General features: G+C 44.3%; 1 long non-coding RNA gene across 1 annotated transcript in view; it reads left to right on the forward strand.

Moving 5' to 3' along the window:
- The first annotated feature begins 1,601 nt into the window (after positions 1-1,601).
- The window catches only part of LOC132507839 (uncharacterized), a 94,437-nt gene continuing 71,642 nt past the window's right edge, over positions 1,602-24,396 (forward strand). The window contains exons 1-2 of the long non-coding RNA XR_009536329.1: positions 1,602-1,680; positions 5,766-5,949. This is a non-coding gene — a long non-coding RNA (uncharacterized LOC132507839). The remainder of the gene's footprint in view (positions 1,681-5,765; positions 5,950-24,396) is intronic.

A 24,396-nucleotide genomic window follows, 5' to 3' on the forward strand; every position in this document is an offset into this window, starting at 1 on the left:
GTATTGAGCAGAGTTCCCTGTGCTATACAGTAGGTCCTTATCTCCCAATTTATCCCCACCCCCGCCAGGGCACCTTGTTGAAAGGAGAAATGCTGGGCCAGCTGTTGCCTTAGTGACTGGCCTTGATTCTCCTGAGACACCAAGAAGAGTGACAATTCATGGGGACACCGCTGTTGTTTTGAATCCACCGAAAGACTTTACGGAGACAAAACTTGACAGCCGTGGGTAAGAGGTGACAGCGTGTGGGTCTTTTGTGGCCAGGGAGCTACTTGGACAGTAAGGAGTGGGGACAATTAGGAAACAAATAATTAGCAATCTCTAATTACGTATAATTTCCAAAATCTGTAAAAAACACAGTAACAACAAACAGAGCAAAGAAGAGAAAGAAAATGTGGCCATTGATGTCCATCCAGTGAGACAGACTTTCCAGGGATGACCTTCGGGGTAGGTGGAAATAACTCAGGGCTGAGGAATCCCTGGTCTCTCCCTCAATTAAATGAAAGCAAAGTAAATAAATACACCCTCCCAGCTACTCACTGATTCCTGAAATTCCCTTTCCCTGAAACATAGTCTATCTTTTCACTGTTAGAGATAGTTTATTTTTTAAACTAGTGTAGGTGTTAAAAAAAAAAAGTAATGTGTGTTCCTTGTAAAAGAAATTCAAATAGCACAGAGGGATACAAGGAAAAATAAGTCTCCCTCTTAGCCCAGATCCCTGTTTATTAAGCCCAACACTCTTCCCTAGAGCCTTTGGAGGGAGCATGGCCCTGATGACACCTTGATTTCAGACTTTTGGCCTCCAGAATTGTAAGAGAATAAATTTCTATTGTCTTAAGACACCCGGTTTGTGGTAATTTGTTACAAGTAGCCCTCAGAAACCAAAACAAGAATGTAATATGTTAACATTGATAAAGTACTTAGCACGGAGCCTGGCCATGTTAAGTACTATATGTGTTTGTTAAATAAATTACCTTTTCTTTTCTTAAAGAATTTTATTTTTTTTTTATTGAAGTATAGCTGATTTACAATGTTGTGTAAATTGATTCCTTTTTAAAAACCTCGTGGCAATTCCCTGAGGTAGGTGTTATTTTTATTCCCATCTTATAGAGGAGAAAACTGAGGTTTGGGTCAAGGATTTAAATGAATGAAGTCACCTCCCTGTTCAATATCTCATTTTCCCCATTTATTTGGGCTATGTAATTCTAAAATGTCTCATTCAAGTAAGGCTTCTTAAACGTTTTACGATGCCCTTTAAATATGGCCGAGAAGTAACAAAAAGCCTCTGTTTTGTTAGGGCGGGCCAGGCTTACGCTGCAGGCCCAGCACCTCAGTCTGTGCCTCACGCCACACCTGGTAACTCTCCAGGGCAGCTGTCCTCTCTGCAGCGATGCCCTGATCCAGGTTGCCGCAGCTGCGGACGCCGCCACCATCTCAACCCAAGGCTCCCAAGGCAGGGGGAGGGGGGCGGGGTAGAGTGGGAGAAGACCATGACGCAGCTATAATTTCTCCTCGTACCCCATTGGCCGGGGCTGGTCACATGGGCATCAGCTTGTACTGCAAAGGCTGCTGGGAACTGTAGTCTTTCCACGTGTCTAGGAAGTGGAAAAGGAACTAGGGTTCGGAGTATGTTTGGCTTTGGCTCCGCCCCAGCCTCCTGACGTTCAAGTCATGTTTTCTGAGGTACTTTTGCTTTATAAGTCTCCATTGTGGACTTGCTTTTTACACTTGGTTTATTGTTTTTGTTTTTTCTCCTTTTCTTTAGTCGTGTCCCCTCCTCTTTCCCCCTCCCTACACCCCCGAAGCCTTACTGGTTAGGAGAGTCAGCATCACTCCTTACCCTTGGGTTTCACCGGCTGTGAGACTGTAGGGTGGGAAATCCGGGAGACGAAAGGTACTGCCTTCGGATACCGCCAAAAGAATTGCTCTTCTGTAATTACAGCTAGAAGGCCTGTCTTGTAGAGATGAATGCTGTGAAAAGTCATAGGGTGTGGATAATTAAGGGTCTTGGTTAGGGGCGGAAACCTGTTGCCTCAGAGAGATAAATTAAGGAAAGCTGGTCGATACAAGTAGCAGATGACCCCTTTTTTTTTTTTTTTTTTTTTTTTTTTTTTTTTTGCGGTACGCGGGCCTCTCACTGTTTAGGCCTCTCCCGTTGCGGAGCACAGTCTCCGGACGCGCAGGCCCAGCCGCCATGGCTCACAGACCCAGCTGCTCCGCGGCATGTGGGATCTTCCCGGACCGGGGCACAAACCCGTGTCCCCTGCATCGGCAGGCGGACTCTCAACCACTGCGCCACCAGGGAAGTCCCCCAGTGCTTTTCTTTAGTAATTCATTAATCCATTTTTAAAAAAAAAATAATTTATTTTTGTCTGTGTTGGGTCTTCATTTCTGTGCGAGGGCTTTCTCTAGTTGCGGCGAGCTGGGGCCACTCTTCATCGCGGTGCGCGGGCCTTTCTCTGTTGCGGCCTCTCTTTTTGCAGGGCATAGGCTCCAGACGCGCAGGCTCAGTAGTCGTGGCTCACAGGCCCAGTTGCTCTGTGGTATGTGGGATCCTCCCAGACGGGGGCTCGAACCTGTGTACCCTGCATTGGCAGGCAGATTCTCAACCACTGCGCCACCAGGGAAGCCTAGATGACCCTTTTTATGTCCCTAAGTAAGTGCAGTCTCATTGGTGTTTCGGGGAACGTGGTGGTGTAAGCATTTTCTCAGGGGCTGGTCCTTTGTTGGTACTGAGGTGGCGGTCGACCGTCCTGGATGCTTTCCATGGAGCTTGGAACGTGTTGGTTTGGCATTTACTAGCACTTGCTGTGTGCACAATGAAATAGGATAAGAGAGAAACTACATTTACTGGAGCATCTTTTGTGGGCTGCGAATATACACCCCAAGCTGTACTGTTCCCTTTTTTTTTTTTTTTTTTGCGGTACGTGGGCCTCTCTCACTGTTGTGGCCTCTCCGGTTGCGGAGCACAGGCTCCAGACGCTCAGGCCCAGCGGCCATGGCTCACGGGCCCAGACGCTCTGCGGGGCACGAACCCGTGTCCCCTGCATCGGCAGGCGGACTCTCAACCACTGCGCTACCAGGGAAGCCCTGTTCTGTTCCCTTTGAGGACCATAGGCTGAAAGAGGAGACTAAGTTTCTTGCTGAGGAAACTCATATTCCACGTTCTAACCCCGTCTGCCATCTTAGGTCTTGTGGAGGAAGGTGCAGAAAAGACTGGTCCCCATGACATCCACCTAGGAGGAGGTTGAGGTGTTTGATATAATTGTTTATTAAGAAGCGAGAAGAACAATTTCTGGTCAGAAAAGCTAGTGAAATTTGAGGGCAGGAATTCTGTTATTTATTGAGCATTTGTAAACTGAGCCCATAGTAGCAATTCAATGTGTATGTGTTTTTTGTTTGTTTGTTTGTTTTTGCGGTACGCGGGCCTCTCACTGTTGTGGCCTCTCCTGTTGCGGAGCACAGGCTCCGGACGCGCAGGCTCAGCGGCCATGGCTCACGGGCCCAGCCACTGAGATGGGACCTTCCCGGACCGGGGCACGAACCCGTGTCCCCTCCATCGGCAGGCAGACTCTCAACCACTGCGCCACCAGGGAAACCCTGTATGTGTTTTTTTGAACGCAGATATTTACTTTTTTTTTTTTCCCAAAATTATTTATTGAACATCTACTGTGTTCCAGGCACTGTTCTAGGTTTTGGGGATGAAAAGCTAAACAAGAGAATTGCACCATCATGTCCCCTCGGTCCACCTCTGATTTCAGCTGTCCATGTGGTGGACAGTCTCTTGCAAGTCCCGGCTTGCCTCAGACTGCCAGTGTGCTTCCTATGACTCCAGTTGTGGGGTTTTCTGGTTTTTTTCCAAAACAGCGGGAACTTCTTTGTCCCACGAACAGGTGCAGCCAGAAGTGTTAACACCCCTGGGAGCAGCCCTCAACAGTGGAGTGGGTGCTGGTAGATAAAGCCTGCAGCTTCCTGTCTCTCAGGAGATGATTCTGGGAGGCCTTCTGTAACTCTTAAGTCCTCGTGAAGTGGAGTTCTTGTTATCAACATCGACCTTAGTAATGCGTGCTTATATTGACTTTTTTTTCATTCTCACTATCCCCAGTCTCTTGCTTCTGCTTCCTGGTATCACATTGTAGAATAAACGATAGGCTCGCCACCCTGGTCTCAGCTCTGCTTTTAGGGAAACCAAGCCCTGAAGGAGCCTACATTCTAGGGCAGCACTGTCCAAAAGAAATACAGTGTGAGCCACATACACCATCAAAAAACTTCTAGTAGGCACATTAATAAAAGTAAAGAGAAACAGGTAAAGTTAATTCTAATAGTATATTTAATCTAATATACTCAGAAAACTATCATTTCAACATGTAATCAATATAAAAAATTATATTTATTAATAAGATACTGTGTATTCTTTTTTTCTTTAGTAAATCTTTAAAATTCAATGTGTAATTTACACGTATGGTGCATCTCATAACGATGAATGCTGAAGTTTCATTGGAAATACATGATTTGTATTTCAATTTCATAAAATTTATAGTTGAAAAGTGTTTTTCCTTATGCTAGTTTTTCTAAACACATTTAAAGTTGTCCAATAACTAAATCAAATTTCCACTTCTAAATTGAAATTAATTGAAATAAAATAAAATATTCAGATCCTCAGTAGTACAAGCCTCATTTCAAATGCCCAGTAGCCACATGTAGCTACTGTATAGACAGACAATACACAAAATAAAAGAGTAACACATATGCTGGGTTAGGTGGTGATAAATGCTAGGGAGAAAAATAAATGCAGGGAAGGGACTTACTACTATTGGGATGATGACGGTTACCATTTTTAGTTAGGGTTACCAGACTTAGCAAATAAAAATACAGGACATCTAATTAGATTGGCATTTCAGATAAACAACAGATAATTTTATTTAACTATATTTTTTATTGAAGTATAGTTGATTTACAATATTATATTAGTTTCAGGTGTGCAACATATTGATTCAATATTTTTATAAATTATACTCTATTTAAAGTTATTGTAAAATAATGGCTATATTCCCTGTGCTGTACAATACATCCTTGTAGCTTATTTTATACACAGTAGTTTTTACCTTTTTAATCCCCTACCCCTATATTGCCACTCCCCCTCCCCTCTCCCTACTGGTAACCACTAGTTTGTTCTCTGTATCTGTGAGTCTGTTTCTGTTTTTGTTATACTCACTAGTTTTATTTTTTAGATTCCACATGTAAGTGATAAGATACAGTATTTGTCTTTCTCTATCTGACTTACTTCACTAAGTGTAATACCCTCCAGACCCATCCATGTGGTTGTAAATGGCAAAATTTCATTCTTTTTTATGGCTGAGTAATATTCCATTGTGTGTGTGTGTGTATGTATGTGTGTGTGTGTATATATATATATATGTATATATATATACACCATATCTTCTTTATCCATTCATCTAGCAACAGAACATTTTAAAGTATAAGTCTGCCCTATGCAAAAATGTCCCAGATATTGCATGGGACATTGTCATACTAAAAAGTTACTCTTTGTTTATCTGAGCATCCTGTACTTTACCTGGCAACCCTAAATGGGTGGCCAGCAGATACCTCGCTGAGAAGGTCTCTTTGAATGTTGACACGGGGGAGGCAAGGGCGTGAGTCACATGGGTATCTGGGAGAGCAGGTGGAAGGGACAAATGCAAGGGTCTTCAGTGGGCACATTTTTGGTTGAGCAGAGGGTTGACATGGTACCACTTATATTTGCACAGGATCTCTGGAGCTGCCATGTTGAGAACAGCATGAAGGGGCCAACAGCATAAGCTGGGAGAGACAGGAGGCTACTGCAGTAATCCAGGCTAGAGGTGATGGTGGCTTGGACCAGAAGGGGGTCGGATTCTGGATGTATTCTGAAGGCAGAGTCGGCTGCATTTACTGATTGGATAAGCGTGAGAGGTAAGTCAAGGGCTCCTAGATATGTGCCCTCCACCTGGAAGGATGGAATTTTCATGTACAGAGATAGGGAGCAAGGTTGAACATTAGGGAAGGGGCAGAGCTCAACAGTTTGTTTTGGACACGGTAAGCTGGAGGTGCCTGTTAGACACTCAAGTGGAGATGCTGAGTCAGCCAGCTGGAGCTCAGGTGAGACAGCTGGCTGGAGTTAAGTTGAGAGATGGAATTCAAAGCCATGAACCTGGATGAGATCTGCAGGAGAGTGAGTCTGAGTCAGAAAGAGGAAAGATCCATGGGCTGAGCCCTGGGTCACTTCAAAAATATTCTAATCCTCTCACCAAGCCCAAGAGTTTGGGCCTGTGAGAATTTCCATTTTCTTTTCTTCTTTTTTTTTTTTTAAACTTTTTCTCTTATATCGGAGTATAGCCAATTAACAATGTTGTGATAGTTGCAAGTGCACAGCAGAGCGACTCAGCCATACATATACATGTACCCAGAGAATTTCCATTTTCATGGAGGAAGGATTTGAGGCTTGGAGAAGGGAAGGAATCTACGAAAGCCGGAGGCAGAGCTGGATGAACTTTCCTATTGGTCTCTGTTTCCTTCTTTCCCCATCCCTTCTCTGCATACATAAGCCAGAATGAGCTTTTTATTTTTCAGTTATTTTTAGATTGTTTAAAATATTTAAATACACAGAGTGTGAAAGTCGCCATTTTAATGATTTTAAAGTGTTTAATTTAGTGGCATTTAGTCCATTCACAGTGTTGTGTGACCATCATCACTCTTTAGTTCCAGAACATTTTCATCACCCCAAAAAGGAAACTCTGTATCTCCAGTCACTCCCCATCCCCTCTCCCCCCTGGCAACCACTAAGCTGCTTTCTGTGTCTATGGACTTGCCTATTCGGGGTCTTTCCTATGAATGAAATCATGCAGTATGTCTTTCTTGGTGTGTGTCTGGCATGTATGAGTACTTCATTCTTGTTTACGGCCAAACAATAGCCCACTGGATGGATATACCACATTTTGTTTTGCCATCATGCAGTGATGGACATTTGGGTTGTTTCCACCAGCCAGAATGACTTTTTCAAACAGAAGTCAGATGATGTTATTGTCTTCTCTCCCCGCCGCGACCCTCCCGTAGCTCCCGATCACACTTGGGACCAAATGCAAGTCCTTACCGAAACCCTAGTGGCCTTACCTCCTCTGGCCTCTGCCTGCCTCCCCACCCCCGATCACTGTTACCCCCATCAGGGCAGCACTGGCCTCTGGGAAGCTCCTTGCACACACCAAAAGCCTCTTCTGTACCTTTGTGCTTGCTTGCTTTGCACATTCCTCCCCAGATAGCCCCCCGCTCCAATCTTTACTAAAATATACTCCCCTGCCCCCCATATAAAACTCCACCTCCGGCTCTTTTTTTTTTTAAATAAATTTATTTATTTATTTTTGGCTGCGTTGGGTCTTTGTTCCTGCATGCGGGCTTTCTCTAGTTGTGGTGAGCGGGGGCTACTCTTTGTTGCTGTGCACGGGCCTCTCATTGCAGTGGCTTCTCTTGTTGCGGAGCACGGGCTCTAGGTGCGCGGGCTTCAGTAATTGTGGCACGTGGGCTCAGTAGTTGTGGCTCACGGGGCTCTAGGCATGTGGGCTTCGGTAGTTGTGGCACACAGGCTTAGTTGCTCTGCAGCATGTGGGATCTTCCTGGACCAGGGCTTGAACCTGTGTGCCTTGCAGTGGCAGGTGGATTCTTAACCACTGCGCCACCAGGGAAGTCCCCACCTCTGGCTCTTTATTTTGCTTTTTCTCTTCAGAACATGTATTACTACCTGGTTTTATATTACCGTCATCCCTAGGTATCATGGGGATTGGTTCCAGGACCAGTTGCAGACACCAAAATCCGCAGATTCTCAAATCCCATCGTTGGCCTTCCGAGTCTGCGGACTTGGCATCAGCAGATACAGAGGGCCAGCTTTATTTATAGAAAAAAATCTGTGGCCCTGTGCAGTTCAAACCCATGTTGTTCAAGGGTCAACTGTATATATAAATACATATAATTGTATATTGTAGATGTAATATATTATTATATTGTTCTTCTGTAGAATATTTTTTTCACTAGGATGGAAGCTTTTGTTCCATGTCCTACAGCACTGTACCCTGGGACTTAAGATAGATGTTACCGGCATGAATACTGCCGAGGACTGAGGTTTGCTCATTTGCTGACTCCACTTTTCATGAGAGGTTCTAGCATCGAAAACTTGCATGGGACCTGGACACTTAGATTCTCCGTGGAGCCCTGGCCCTGAAAAGGAGGAGCAGGAGAAAGAGCTTCTTCCTGTCCCTGAGGAATTTGTAAACTAGCTACACACAACTTGCAAGTAGAGAAAAATTCAAAGCCAGAGAAGGACTGACTAGGGTGGGGAGGGGTGATGCAGCAGAGGTTCCCATCCAGGCTGCAGAGCTCCTGGTCCAGGAGGCTCACACGCTGGGCTGAGGCCAAATTTCGGTCACTTGCTAGCTGTGTGGCCTAGAGGAAGGCATTGAACCTCTCTGAGCTGCTGGTTTGCAGTAAGTGCAAAAGAGACAATGGGTGGGCAAATTGTTTATTAATAGTAAGCAGATCAATGCTAATTATTTTCATTGTTTATATCTGAGTTTCTTCTTGATGCTGAATAGCAAAGTTTGGGTTCTTTGGGTGCAAGCAACAGAAACAGGACTCTGGCTTCCTTAAATAAAAAAGGGCTTTATTGCAAGGATATTGAGGAGTTCTCAGAAGTGGAGAAAGGCTGCAGAACCAGGACTCTAAGACTGTTTCAGCTCTAGGGATTTGGGTAAAACTTGAGCCCATGAAAAGGCTTGTTGGTGGAATCTACTCCGCCTCTATTCGAGGAAGAGAGCATCTGACTGGCTTGGCTCAGGCTCAGTGCCTACCTGCTGGGCAAGGGGAGGAAGGTCACCTTGATTGACAGGCCCACCAAGAGCCGTGAAAGGGATGGTTCCTCAAATGGAAACTGAGGCTTTTTATCAGGAAAGGGAGCAATAGATGTTGGGTAGGGAAAAGAGATATCGATTAAAATAATCAAAGCACAGCATTTCCTGCGTACCTGGCCTTGTGCGGGGCTCTGTGGGGAGCTGAAGCAAAGCAAGTCTTGATGCTGAGGGTTTTTGATTTTTATTGCACGTAGAGGGAGTCAGACTGGGGGTTTCTAAACTTGGATATTCTTTAATTCCACAGTGTGTTAGGTCTGCCTGTTTGCTTCAAGTTCCCTCTTTGCAGTTCACACGGTTAATTAGGCGTCTGGCCTTGTGTGGTTCAGGGTGTGAACATGCTGTTAGCTCTCCCGACCCTGCCACGCCGCTCCCTCGCCCCCAATTCCTTCAGAGAGTGAGGATTCTCTGCAGAGCCGGCTGGCTGCTGCCTGCTGTCCTGTTCTCTCCTGGCTCAGGAGCTGCCTGGCGTCAGAAGCCACTTGTGAGTCATCCCTGTGTCATCTCACCTTGGGACGATGGTGACTAGTTGGTACCTTTTCAGGTTTCAGGGCACATCCTGAGATGAAAGCAAAGGGAAAGGACATGGGTGCATTCCCGTTTCCTTTGGGCTTACAGATCCTTTGCCCAGCTATTAAAACGTTAACAAATAACGTTTATGGTTGCTTTTATGGTTAGGAAATGAATCCAGTCTCATTATGGTGAACTTAAAAAAAAAAAGAAATCAAGTATTATCCTTCATCCCATCACGGTCCTACCATGCAGTGACATCATTTTGGGGCCTATCTTTTGTCATTCTACTTCAGTGCACATACATACCAAGACATATAAAATATATGGCATTCTTTCTAATTAATTGACACATTGCAATTTTTCTAATTTATAGATATTAGTTAATATTTATTATTATTACTATTATTAATAAATTCTGGTGTTTATAGAGTCATTTGCCATTGGACCCTCAACATTGCTTTCTCAGTTTGGTTGAACGAAGGAAGAAGTGCACTGTTAATTTGCATCGTCAGGATGGGAAATGAAAACTGAGGCCCGACAGTGTGATGGTTAAGAGCTTGACTTCTGCAGTAATAATCTCTAACGTTTATAAAGCCTTTCCTCTGTGTCAGGTACTATTCTAAGCACTCTTTTATACTAAGTCATCTATTCACAGTGAGCAGTGAGGGAGGGAGGATGATGAGGAGGGAGGATGATGATGAGGAAAAACCACGCCTGTGTTTCTCCTTTACTCTCTCACTCACTGGTACTTCTGACGCCAGATGTGTGGGTGTTCCACACCCAGCAATCCGCTGACACCCGTTGGGTGTCCTCTAGTTCAGTGCAGTTCTGACACTAACCGGAGTTAGCCCAGACTCCACAGGTTAAGGGCTCAGTCCCACCAGACTGTCCCCACCCCACTCAATACCTGTTGCGAATCCAGGCTGTCATCTGTGCTTCTGACCAACTGGCTATAAATCAGATGTTCCCATGACCCCCTCTTTGGGTTCAGTCATTTGCTAGAACAGCTCACAGAGCTCAAGGAAACACTTATGTTTACTGGTTTATTATATAATAAAGGATATGATCAAGGACACAGGTGAGCAGCCAGATGAAGAGGTACATAGGCAAGGTCTGGAAGGGTCCCAGGCCTGGGAGCTTCTATCTTGGTGGAGTTGAGGTGTCCTACCCACCCATGTGCTAACCCATGTTAGCACATGGGTTCACTAACCAGGAAGCTCCTCGAATCCCACATTTTGGGGACTTTTGTGGAGGCTTCATCACATAAGCATGACTGATCATTAAGTCAGTCTCCAGCCCCTCTCCCCTTCCACGGAGAAGGGGCTGAAAGTTCCAAACTTCTAATCATGGCTTTGTCTTTCTGATGACCAGCCCCCGTCCTGAAGTTATCCAAGAGCCCACCAAAAGTCACACCATTAAACAAAAGACATTCCTGTCACCCAGGAAATTCCAAGGGATTTAGCAGCTCTGTGTCAGGAACTAGGGTCAAAGGCCAAATATTAGAACAAAAGATGCTCCTCCTGTTCCTATCACTTAGGAAATTCCAAGGGTCTTAGCTCGGTGCCAGGAGCCAGGGACAGAGATCAGTATGTATATTTTCTGTTATTTCACATTGAAGCACACAGAGGTCACATAACTTGCCCAAGGTCACAGAGCTGCTGAGCAGCAGGACTTGGCCGTGAACCTGGCCGCCTGGCTTAGGTGGCCGTGCTGTGCTGTGCTGGCTCTCCAGAGGATGGGGCTTCACGAGGGTGGGACTGTGTTTCATCCACTGTTCCATCCCCCAGTGTCTCCCACAGATGCCCGTTAAACATTTGTTGAATAGATAGGTTGGTTTTGAATCCTGGCTGTACCTCTTCCAACCTATGTGAGTTTGGGGTCTTTTCTTAACCACTCTGAGAAATTGGCAGAATCCAGGGGCAAGTTCTTTCCTCTTTCCCTTCAAAATGTGTTCTGAATCCAATCCCTTCTCACCACCCCCATCCTGTCATCTTGGACCAAGCCATGGTCTTCCTCACCAGGACTTTTTTTTTTTCTTTTTTGCTGTACGAGGGCCTCTCACTGTTGTGGCCTCTCCCGTTGCGGAGCACAGGCTCTAGATGCACAGGCTCAGCGGCCATGGCTCACGGGCCCAGCAGCTCCGCGGCATGTGGGATCTTCCCAGACCGGGGCACGAACCTGTGTCCCCTGCATCGGCAGGCGGACTCTCAACCACGGCGTCACCAGGCAAGCCCCACCAGGACTTTTTTTTTGAATTTTATTTTATTTATTTTTTATACAGCAGGTTCTTATTAGTTATCTATTTTATCCATATTAGTGTATACATGTCAATCACAATCTCCCAATTCATCCCACCACCCCCCCCACACCCCCCGCCGCTTTCTCCCCTTGGTGTCCATACGTTTTTTTCTCTACATCTCTGTCTCTGTTTCTGCCTTGCAAACAGGTTCATCTGTACCATTTTTCTAGGTTCCACATATATGCGTTAATATACAATACATGTTTTTCTCTTTCTGACTTACTTCACTCTGTATGGCAGTCTCTAGATCCATCCACGTCTCTACAAATGGCCCAATTTTGCTCCTTTTTATGGCTGAGTAATATTCCATTGTATATATGTACCACATCTTCTTTATCCATTCGTCTGTTGATGGGCATTTAGGTTGCATCCATGACCTGGCTATTGTAAATAGTGCTGCAGTGAACATTGGGGTGCATATGTCTTTTTGAATTATGGTTTTCTCTGGGTATATGCCCAGTAGTGGGATTGCTGGGTCCTATGGTAGTTCTATTTTTAGTTTTGTAAGGAACCTCCATACTGTTCTCCATAGTGGCTGTATCAATTTACATTCCCACCAGCAGTGCAGGAGGGTCCCTTTTCTCCACACCCTCTCCAGCACTTGTTGTCTGTAGCTTTTCTGCTGATGCCCACGCTCACTCTCACCAGGACCTTTGCTAGGGCCTCGTAGTTAACCTCCCTACTTCAACCCTTGCCATAGTCTACTCTTTACCCAGCAGTCTGAGTAATTTCTGAGGCCACAATAAAGATCCTATCTCCCCCTTCCCCAATCCTCTCATAACTTCTTATCACGCTTGGAATAAAGTACAGGCCCACAAGGTCTTTCATGACCTCACTTCTCCCTCCCCAAGCTACCCCATCTTCCTTGCTCATGTTCTCTGATGGCATAGACTTTTCCTTGGACACAGCCTGCTTCTGTTTCAGAGCCTTTGCACGTACTGTACATTAACTCATGTCAGTGTAAGCATGGAGCACCACTGGGCTGTTAACACAGGTAACCTGGGTGGAGTGTAGCGGGGAGGGAGGATCATTGATGTTTTCTCTGTGGGTCGCCGTGTTGTGTAAGTGGTTTTGGTGAGCATGCCTTAATTTTGCAGTTTTAAAGAGGAATTTAATAAAGAGGGAAGAAGTCCCTTTTCACAGCCTCCATTTCTCTTGGCTGTGGACACATGTTTTAGACCCCTTTATGGGCAAGCTTCTTGGCTTTCTGTTTCCTCCTCATCTCCCGCTCCCTCCAAAAACCACTACAGACAGTCATGTTTCTCAGCCGCATTGCTGTTCTCGAAGCCTTACCAACTACTGCCTTTTGATTAGGCCAAGGGCCCTTTTCTGGTTCTGATCTCTCGACTTCTCAGCAGAATTCAGTACTGTCGACCACTCCCTCATTAAAATTAAAAAAAAATTTAATTGTGGCAAAATATATGTAACAAAATATACCATATTAACCATTTTTATGTGTATAGTTCAGTAATGTTACATATATTCTCATTGTTGGATAACCAATCTCCAGAGCTTTCTTCATCTTGCAAAACTGAAACTCTATATCCATTAAATAACAACTACTCATTCCCTTCCCTTGCTGCCCCAGGTAGCCATCGTTCTGCTTTCTGTCTCTCTAGAATTTGACTGCTACTCTAGCGACCTCATATAAGTGGAAACATGCAATATTTGTCATCTTGTGACTGGCTTCTTTCACTTAGCGTAATGTCCTCAAGGGTCATCCATGTAGCAGTGTGTGTCAGAATTCTCTTCCTCTGTAGTGCTGAGTGTTATTCCAGTGTGTGTGTATACACCACAGTTTGTTTACCCATCCATGCATCGATGGATGACACTTGGGTTGCTTCCACCTTTTGGCTGTTGTGAATGCTGCTGCTGTGAACACAGGTGCACAAATATCTCTGAGCACTGCCTTCCTAGAAATGTGGTTTCTTGCCCTTAGAGACAAGATGGTGGAGTAGAAGGACTTGAGCTCACCTCCTCTCATGAAAACACCAAAAATCCCAACTAACTGCTGAACAACTGTTGACTAAAAAGACTGGAACCTGCTGAAAAAGATACTCTGCATCCAAAGACAAAGAAGAAGCCACAATAAGACAGTAGGAGGGGCGCTTTCGTGATATAATCAAATCCCATATGTGCCAGGGGGGCAACCCACCAGCTGGAAAATAATTATATTGCAGGGGTTCTCCCACAGGAGTGAGAGCTCTGAGCCCCGCACCAGGCTCCCCAGCCTGGGGGTCTGGCTTGGGGAGGAGGAGCCCCGGAGCATCTGGCTTTGAAGGCCAGCGGGGCTCGAGTGCAGGAGCTCCAGAGGACTGGGGAAAACAGACTCCACTCTTGGAGGGTGCACACAAGGTTTCTCATGCATTGGAACCCAGGTCAAAGTAGTGACTGCATAGGACCCTGGGCCAGACCTACCTGCGGGTCTTGGAGGGTCTCCTAGGGAGGTGGGCATCAGCTGTGGCTGACTGTCGGGGCAGGGACACTGCTGGCGGAGGCCCCAGAGAATATTCATTGGTGTGAGCTCTCCTGGAGGCCACCCTTTTGGCACTGAGACCTGGCCTCACCCAACGGTCGGCCGGCTCCAGGGCTGGGACGCCTCAGACCAAACAACCAACAGGGTGGGAACACAGCCCCAGCCATCAGCAGACAGGCTGCCTAACGTTGTCCTGAGTGTGCAGCTGCCTCTAAACATACCCTGTGACACGGCTGAGCCCACCACAGGGACAACACCCAGCTCCACCCGCCAGTGGACAGATATCAGAAGCAAAAAAACTACAGACCTGCAGCCTGAGAAATAGAGATCACAAACACAGAAAGTCAGACACCATGAGACGGCAGAGATATGTTCCAGACAAAGGAACAAGATAAAATTCCAGAAGAACTACTAAGTGAAGTGGAGATAGGCAATCTGCCTGAAAAAGAATTCAGAGGAATGATAGTAAAGATGATCCAAGATCTCCGAAAAAGAAGGGAGGCACAGACTGAGAAGATATAAGAAATGTTTAACAAAGAGCTAGAAGATTTAAAGAATGAACAAAGAGAGATGGACGATACAATAATTGGAATGAAAAATACACTAGAAGGAATCAATAGAAGAAAAAATGAGGTAGAAGAACAAATAAGTGAGCTGAAAGACATATTGCTGGAAATCATTGTTGCGGATCAGAATAATGAAATGCGGTTTCGTCTGTTTCTTCTTTGTCTCTGCCTCTTCCTTCTCCTCTTTTTTCTGACAAGTTTGGTATCATTATTACCCTCTTTTACATCCAAGGAAACTGAGGCACAGCATGATTAGGTAACTTGCTCCAAGCCACATAGCTTGAAAGTAGGAGCTGGGACATATGACTCAACATCAAAAAAACAAATAACCTGATTTTAAAAATGGGCAGAAGACCGGAATAGACCTTTTTCCAAAGAAGAAATGCAGATGGCCAACAGGCACATGAAAAGATGCTCAACATCGCTGATCATCAGGGAAATGCAAATCAAAACAACAATGAGAAAAAAACCCCAAAACAACAATAAGGTATCACCTCACACCTGTCAGAATGGCCATCATCAAAAAGAACACATATAACAAATGCTGGAGAGGGTGTGGAGAAATGGGAACTTCACGTCCTGTTGGTGGGAATGTACATTGGTGCAGCCACTGTGGCAAACAGTATGGAGGTTTTTTAAAAAACTAAAAATAGAGCTACTATATGACCCAACAATTCCACTCCTGGGTATATGTTTGAAAAAAACAAAAACACTAATTTGAAAAGATACATGCACCACAGTGTTCATAGCAGCATTATGTACAATTGCCAAGATGTGGAAGCAACCTAAGTGTCCACCAATAGATGAATGGATAAAAAGAATGTGGTATATATATACAACAGAATACTACTCAGCCATAAAAAAGAATGAAATTTTGCCATTTGCAGCAACATGATTGGATTTGGAGGGTGTTATGCTAAGTGAAATAAGTAGAGGAAGACAGATACTGTATGATGTCACTTACATGTGGAATCTAAAAAATATAACAGACTAGTGAATACAGCAAAAAAGAAGCAGATTCGCAGATATAGAGAACAAATTAGTCATTACCAGTGGGAAGAGGGAAAGGGGGAGGGACAATACAGAGGTAGGAGAGTAAGAGGTACAAAGTATTATGTATAAAATAAGCTACAAGGATATATTGTACACAGAGAGACTCTAGCCAGTATTTTATAATAGCTATAAATGGAGCATAATCTTTAAAAACTGTGAATCACTATATTGTGCACCTGTAATCACTATATTGTACACCTGTATTGTACACCTTATATAAAGTTGTACGTCAACTATACTTCAATAAAAAAAAAAAACCTCTTAAAAAATCTCTTAATAAAAAAAGAAAGTGGGAGCTGGGATTTAAAGTCAGGTAGTCTGTCTACAGAGCCCCTGTTCCTAACCATTAAGTTCTCCTTTCTCTCAAAATCTGTATCTCCTACCCAGTTCTCTCCCTGAATTGCTGTTGTTTAAGCCACCCAATCTATGGTATTTTGTTATGGCAGCCCGAGCTGACTAATACACTTGGATATGTCCAGGTGGCTTATTTATGACTTGGGGTGTGTTCTGAAAAGTTGAACATACGTTCTGATTGGTTGGCTTCTGTGCTCTTCCAGTTGTAAAATATTCTGAGTATTACCCCTGCATGTAATTATAGGCTAACTGGCCTTACCCACCCCACCCCTGTGACAGTGATCTTACTGAGGACAAAAACTATTCTTACTCATGTATGTTTCCCAGGGCCCCAATAAATGTTTATTGAATGACCGATTCCATCTTATTCTTCCTCCACAAACAAAAAGGTCTTTCTTTTGAAGGACATAAAGTCCTAGGTATCGCTATGTGGTTTACTATCTCTGTCCTCACCCTTGCCTTGATTTTCTTGGTGTGTTTATTGGTATGATTATGGGTAGGGCTAGCCCTGGGCAGAGGGTCCTGCCCCACATTGAAAATGTGGCCTGAGGAGCTAAGCCACAGGATCTGGATGGAGGAAACTCAGATGTCATCATGCATGCAAGTGCCTGCGCTGTGTGCATTGCAGTCAACTTCTGTGTAATGGTGAGAGAACTGGGGACTTTAGAAGGTAGAAAAACATTTAAATATGAAAGAAAACCTTATTCTTCTAGCGTAGTGGGGTGGAATAATAGAGGGACTACAGACTCTAGCATCAGAAGATCTGAATTTGGGTCCGGATCCTATTACTTAACAAGTCTAAGTTAGTTATTATCAATACTTACTAAACTGCATTGTTTACATGAGCATCCGCTTTTTGTGTTGTAGGTTCTACGGGTTTTGACAAATATGGAATGATTTGTGCCCACCATTGCAGTATCACACAGAATAATTTCTCTGCCCTAAGAATCACCAATTCTTCACCTATTCATCCCCGTCTCTCCCCAAACCCCTGACAACCACTGATCTTTGTGCGTACACTTTAAATGCACAGTGTTCCTGCCAACTAGCAAATGCCTCGTTCTCGGTGCTGGAAATCTTATTTCCTTCTAATCCCCCCACCCTGGGTGAGAATATGCAATTAGGCCCGGAGAGTTTGTTCTTCTCCCAGGGGCATTCATTGCTTTGCCTCCCCATTGTAAGACTACAGTAGAATAATAATGTCGATCCTGCAGGGTTGTTATAAGGATTACATATACGAAAAATGAAAACGTCTCCAGATGTTAACTATCACTGGTGTCTCTAATTTTGATTTTGGGTAGCTCCATCAGAGAGAAGTTAGTATTTATTTTAATATGCAAAAGGGTTTGCTAAGCAAATGTAGGGACTGCAGGGAAATGTTTAACTTAGAGAATGAGCTTTTAAGAAACAATTAGCAACTGCCACTTGTGGATTAATGTGCCATCCAACTGGGCTATTCCCCCAGGCTTAGTCCTCATCTCCCGTTCTCCTCCTGCTCTGTCATCAGCGAACACATTTATCTTTCATGGCTTCTCTCATTTCTTGTTGGATACATTCCAAATCTGTCTGGCGTACTATCCTGTCACCTGAGTCCTGGTCAGTATCTTTGACTGTTTGCTGGGAAGTTCCACGCAATGTCCTGCCTTCACATCAGTTCAGAAAGGTGGGCTCCTCTGAGGATGTAGAGAAATTGAAACACTTGTGCATTGTTGGTGGGAATGCAAAACAGTGCAGCTGCTATGGAAAACAGTATGACAGTTCCTCAAAAAATTAAAAAAATAGAGTTACCATATGATCCAGTAATTCCCCTTCTGGGCATATAACCAAAAGAGCTGCAAGAGGGTCTTGAAGAGATATTTGCACAACCATATTCATTGCAGCATTATTCACAATAGCCAAAAGGTGGAAGCAAGCCATATGTCCATTGGCTGGTGAAGGATAAACAAATTGTGGGATACAAAAACAACAGAATATTATTCAGCCTTAAAAAGGAAGGAAATTCTGACACACACTACAACATAGATAAACCTTGAAGACATCATGCTAAGTGAAAAAAGCCAGACACAAAAGGATAAATACTGTATGACGCCACTTGTATGAGATTTTCAGAGAAACAGAAAGCAGAATAGTGGTTCCCAGGGGCTTCCTGGGGGAGGGGGAAATAAGGAATTGTTGTTGAATGGGTATACAGTTTCAGTTTTGTGAGATGAAGAATTTCTGGTTAGCAGTGTGAATATGCTTAACGCTACTGAACTGAATACTTAAAGATGGTTAAGATGGTAAATTTTATGTTATATGTATTTTATCACAATTAGAACAGCTAAAAACCTAGCTCCTGGGACTTCTCTGGTGATCCAGTGGTTAAGACTCCACGCTTCCAGTGCAGGGGGTGCGGTTTCAGTCCCTGGTCGGGGAGCTAAGATCCCACATGCCGTGTGGCACAGCCACAAAAACAAAAAGCAAAATATGAAAAACAAACAAACAAAAAACCTAGCTCCTGATCTCAGCTCAAAAGAGACACATCCTAGCTTAGGGAGAGGGGTGGAGGGTAGTGGTTATTGGTGTGGGACCTGGTGCTGGACTGCTGAGTTTTAATCCCAGCTCCATGGAACCTTGGCCAGGTTCCTTAAACGTCTCTATGTCTGTTTCCTTGTCTGTAAAGTATAAATAATATGCATATTTCACAAAGTTATTGTGAGTATTAGGTGAGTTAATCCACGTACAGGGTTTAGAAGAATGGTTGGCATGTAGTATGTGTTCACTAAATTGTCAACTATTATTATGTGGCCCATGTCCTGGAAGCACCTGCCTTCTCTTCTCCACCTGTCTGAATCTTCCACATCTTACAAGTCCCAGATAAAATTTCCTCTTCTTATTAAAAGCTTTTCTGACCATCCTCTTCTCCAAACAGTCATAGTATTTAGACTGTAGCACTCACTTATTTAATACTGCTTTGTATTATATGTTATAGCTATGCTACATGTATGTAATCAAAGTGCTTTTGAAAGCCACTGGAAAGAGGTGTGAAATGATTAAAATAGTGAGATCTCTGAGGAGTTGGAGCTGGGGAAGATGGCCACTTATGTTATATGTGGTGGATGCTGGGCTCCCCCGGAAGCAGAGCCTGAGATGAGGGCTTGGATGCAGCTTGGGAAGTGATTTCAGGGAGCAGGAGTGCGGGAGTGGGGAGAATGAAGGGGAAAAAGCTGATTTAAGAGCATCGTGATGGTCAGTTTTATGAGTCAGCTTGGCTAGGCTATAGCGCTCAATGGCTCGTTCAAACACCAGTCTAGGGGCTTCCCTGGTGGCGCAGTGATTGAGAGTCTGCCTGCCGATGCAGGGGACATGGGTTCGTGACCTGGTCCGGGAAGATCCCACATGCTGCGGAGCGGCTGGGCCCGTGAGCCATGGCCGCTGGGCCTGCGCATCCGGAGCCTGTGCTCCGCAACAGGAGAGGCCACAACAGTGAGAGGCCCGCATACCGGAAAAAAAAACAAAAAACAAAAAAAGACACCAGTCTAGATGTTGCTGTAAAGGTATCCTTTAGATGTGGTTAACATTTAAATCAGTTGACTTTAAGTAAAGCAGATTGCCCTCCATCGTGTGGGTGGGCCTCGTGCAATCAGTTGACGGCCTAAGAATAAAGACTGAAGTTTTCCAAAGCAGTGGCAACTCTGCCTCTAGCCTGTAATACAGAACCCCTGGCTGGGTTTCAGTCTATGAATTTCAGACTCAAAACTGCAATATCAGCCTTTATCTGAATCTCCAGCCTGCTGGCTTGCTCAACAGATTTTGGACTTGCCAGCCCCTACAATCGCATGAGCCAATTGTTTCAATGAGATCCCCCTCACTATGTATATATTCTGTCGGTCCTGTTTCTCTAGAGAATCCTGACTAATACAGGTATGCTGTCAAAGTCACTGCTGTGGGCAACTGTGGCTTGATTGTGACCCAGCCCTTCTGAGGACCGTCAAAAAGCCTTTCACATTTGTCTGCTGAGAATTTACCCCTAGAAGGATTGACGTTTACCTCTGGCTTCTGCCCCCACTGGTTGAGGCTGCACCTGGGGGTGTTACCTCCTTGGCATTTCTGGGCTGTCATGCAAGTTTGATGAGAAGCTTCCTGTTGGTGTTTGTTAGTGTCAGAGACGCTCTGGGGACAAATGCTTTGGGCTCTCAGCAGAGACCTCGTGGGACCATCCAGCAGAGCTTTCCCCATGAGGTGGCAGAGATGGCCATTAGCCATTCCAAATTTATAGTTTCCCAGTGAGGTAAACTCAGTGGGAAGAGATCGTTTAGGTTCTGATAATCTTGGCTTGAGTCCCAGAATGGCCTCTAATTGTCTGTGTTTGGGTACTATGCCCACTCTGAATAATCCCTTTGGCCAGGGAATTGAAATTGTCTCATTAAACAGGTGTGGGTCAGATGTCTCCCCAAATCCAAAGACTGAAGGCTGGGGTGGGGAAGCAGTTTCCCAAGGAGATGATGAGCAGGCAGAAACCATGTCTATTACATCTATCTGTTTTTTAAAGTGAATATGTAGGAAATTACAATAACTATTAAATAACAAATTTGATTTTCTTCTTCTTTTCATTATATAATCATTTCTCCAATAAATAACTGGAGTTGGTATATGGTCACATATAGAGGTATCTTGTCAGACAGTACTCCTGCTAGGTTTCCTGGGAGGTTTTTTGATTCCTACGAGTTTGCTCTTCTGCAATATTTTGAACATTTCACCAAAACCAGATTTTCGAATCTCCCGCTGGTTATTTAATCTATCCTCCCTGATCAACGAGTGCAGGAGGAGAATCTCGACAATGTTTTGGTGTTTCTTACCTTAGTATGCTGTTCCTTCTTCCTGTGATGTTCGCTTGTGCCATCGGGTGTACGTGTCAGATAGAGGCAGCTACAATGCCATTATTATTTAGTCTCAAAACGCCTTTCCTCTATGGTTTTGATTAAAATTGTCTATTTTAGGAGTAGTAAAATCTGCATTTATTAACCATTTGTTATGCACCAGTCCCTGTGCTAAGTGCTTTCAGCATTACCTCATTTAACTTTCACAGTGCCCTCCAAATGGTATCATTATGTTCCTTTGAGGAAACTGGCATTTAGACGAATAAGTCTAGCCAAGGTCCACCTGCGTTTTCTCCAACACATCAAAAAAAAAAAAAAATCTGAGTAACCCCCACGTGGTTTATCTGTGACCTTTTAAAACTAAAACTTTTATACATAATTAAGGGACAATGTATGAAATAAGCATTACTTAACTTGCATGTAACAGTCTGTGTAGTTAGAATTTTTTTTTTTTTTTTTTTTTGGTCGCGCTGCCCAGCGTGTGAGATCTTAGTTCCCCAACCGGGAGTCAAACCCACACCACCTGCAGTGGAAACACAGAGTCTTAACTACTGGACTGCCAGGGAAGTCCCTGTGTAGTTAGAATTTAAACCCAGGCCTATCAGACTCCACACACTAAAGGTTTTCCTTTTTGTATATATTTTCAAACAATATAAAAGAGTAAATAGTGCAAAGTTTCACTCCCACCCCAACTCCCAGCCACCCAGCTCACACATCTGCAAACAGCCATCATCGCTTTTATTGGTTTCCTTTTAGGGTTTATGCAAATATATTATGTATTTATAACACATAATATTTTCTTTCCTTTACTGAAAGCTAATATATTTTATTTATTTATTAAAAATTTTATTGGAGTATAGTTGATTTACAATGTTGTGTTAGTTTCAGGTGTACAGCAAAGTGATTCAGTTATAGATATAATGTATCCACTCTTTTTAGATTCTTTTCCCGTATAGGCCATTACAAGTATTGAGTAGAGTTCCGTGTGCTATACAGTAGGTCCTTATTAGTTGTCTATTTTATATATAGTAGTGTGTATATGTCAATTCCAATCTCCTAATTTATCCCTCCCTGCCCCTTACCCCTGGTAACCATAAGTTTGTTTTCTACATCTGTGACTCTGTTTCTGTTTCGTAGGTAAGTTCATTTATACCCCCCCTTTTTTTTTTAGATTGAAAGCTAATATATTTTACATGCTATTATGCATTTTCCTCTTTCCAGGAATTTCTCACCTTAACAACATAAATTCTTTCCGGAGCGGTTCATAGAGTGTCCTCATTTTTCCCCCTTATGGTTGCATAGTATTCCATCGTATTGATGATTCACAGTATTTACCCAGTCCTCTATAGCGGACATTTAGGACTTTTTTATCTTTTGTTATTCCAGTGCAGTGATTATATTTGTATACACATCATATCATACACATGCGAGTATGTCTGTAGGATAAAGTGGGATTGCTAAGTTACAGGCTATGAGCATTTATAATTTTGACAGGTGCCACTAAACCATCTTCCACAGCGCTCATACCAGTAGATGCTCCACCAGCAAGGCTGAGAGTGTCTCCTTTTACTCAGCCTCACCAGCTGAACAGCTTGTCTGATAGATGAAAAAAAAAGTGGTACCTTAGTGCAGTTTCGATAGGCCTTTCTCTTACTATGCCTGAGATTGAGCATCTTTTCATAGGTCTAAGGGCTAGTCCTTGGCCCTGTGCCAGTTCTCTTAGCCATGACACTAGGCTGCCTCCCATTACCTTGATCCTCCCGCCCCAGACTTCATTAGGGGAACTAGGGTGACATGGTAGGCAGAGCTCTGGACCAGGAGTCAGCTTCAGCGTGCTGGTCCTGGTTCTGCAGACGCGCTCCAAGTTGAAAGGACTCTTGGGCGCTAAGACGGTGGCTTCTTGAGTCCCTTCCAGTCCTGCAGTTAGGGGCGTCTAGAACAGCCATCTCCGGGACACCTGATCTCCCTCTGCAGTTCTGCCTCTTCGTCTCTGTGTCCTTCCTGCTTGAACACTTCCTGACGGGGGTGCAGCTTCCTCGACGGCACCGTATTTGTTTTTCTGGATAGCTTCAATTTGGGAGCTTCGTTCCCCGTAGAAAATCAGTGACGGGAGTCCATTTTCAGTGAAATTTGAAACTATGATAGAATCCTATTCTTCCTTCTGGAGACTTCCGGAAAGAGTTTGACCCCTCCCTCCCCTGGATGTGTGACCTTGAGCATAACATTGGACCTTTCTGGGCCTTAGTTTCTTCCTGTAAGAGTACAGGTTTGGCCTCCTATCGGCCCCTGCTCCTCTGTGACATTAACTCCGCTCAGATAGGCTTAACCCATAACGGGTGTGGGGGGGGGATTTATTGGAAAATGCAAAGTAAGCGGGGGCTCCCAGGTTGGTTTGACTCAGTGGCTCAGTGATGGGCTCAAGACTCAGTTTCTTCCAGGCTGTCTGCTTTGCGTCCGCAGAACTTCAGCTTCAGGGCAAAGAGCAGACACTGTCTCAGGAGAGCAAGGATGCTTTTTTTCAGAAGCTCAGTGAGCCTCTGCCTGCCACTCATCAAACAACACTGGCCCATCCACAGTAAGCCCATCTCTGAATTGGTACCTGGGGCCAGGGAATGGGATGCCTGACCGGAGCTGGCACGGCACCGGCTTTCCTACAGTAAAGGGGCTGTAAGAGGGAGGTGTGGCTGTCCTTGCGAAAATGGGGGTTTCTTACCAAAAGAAGCGGTGAATGCAGGGCGGGGGCTGGGCAGCCACAGGGTGCACTTCAGTGGTGGATGAGTTTCCTTTCCGGTTCTAACACTTTGTGATTCTGGATGGATGAAATCCTAGATGTGATTCTGATCAAACGAGGAGAATTACTTAATGCTGTTGTGCCTCAGTTTACCTTTTATTCCCATGGCCGCTTTTATTCCCATCTATTTCCCTAGATGCTGAGGTGGACTGCTTACATTTGCTCTGGAAAACTCTTGCTCAGAAAACTTGCGGACTAGCTTACTTATGAAGTAACAGACAAATCAGTGCTTGTTTAACAAGAGAACCTGTCCTCAAGATGGAGAAGATGTTCAATTTCTTGCTGAAAGAAAATAACTTCCTGTAAAGGCTCGTACTTGGGGTGCTGTCTACTAGTTGTTGAACATTTCCACTTTTCAATATGCAGCCTCAGGTGTGTGTGGGGGGGGTTTGTGGTGATGCCTTCATTAACTGGCTGAAGTATATGGGAGCACTTTGATCGAAACTTGCTTTACTTCTCTGAGCCCCAGTTTCCTTATCTGTAGAATGGGATAGTAACTCCTCCACGGTTGTAAATTCCTTATGATATTGCCAGCACCTACAGCACAGTTTGTGGCAC

The sequence above is a fragment of the Lagenorhynchus albirostris genome, chromosome 17 (genome assembly GCF_949774975.1).
Source record: "Lagenorhynchus albirostris chromosome 17, mLagAlb1.1, whole genome shotgun sequence".
Lineage (NCBI taxonomy): Eukaryota > Metazoa > Chordata > Mammalia > Artiodactyla > Delphinidae > Lagenorhynchus > Lagenorhynchus albirostris.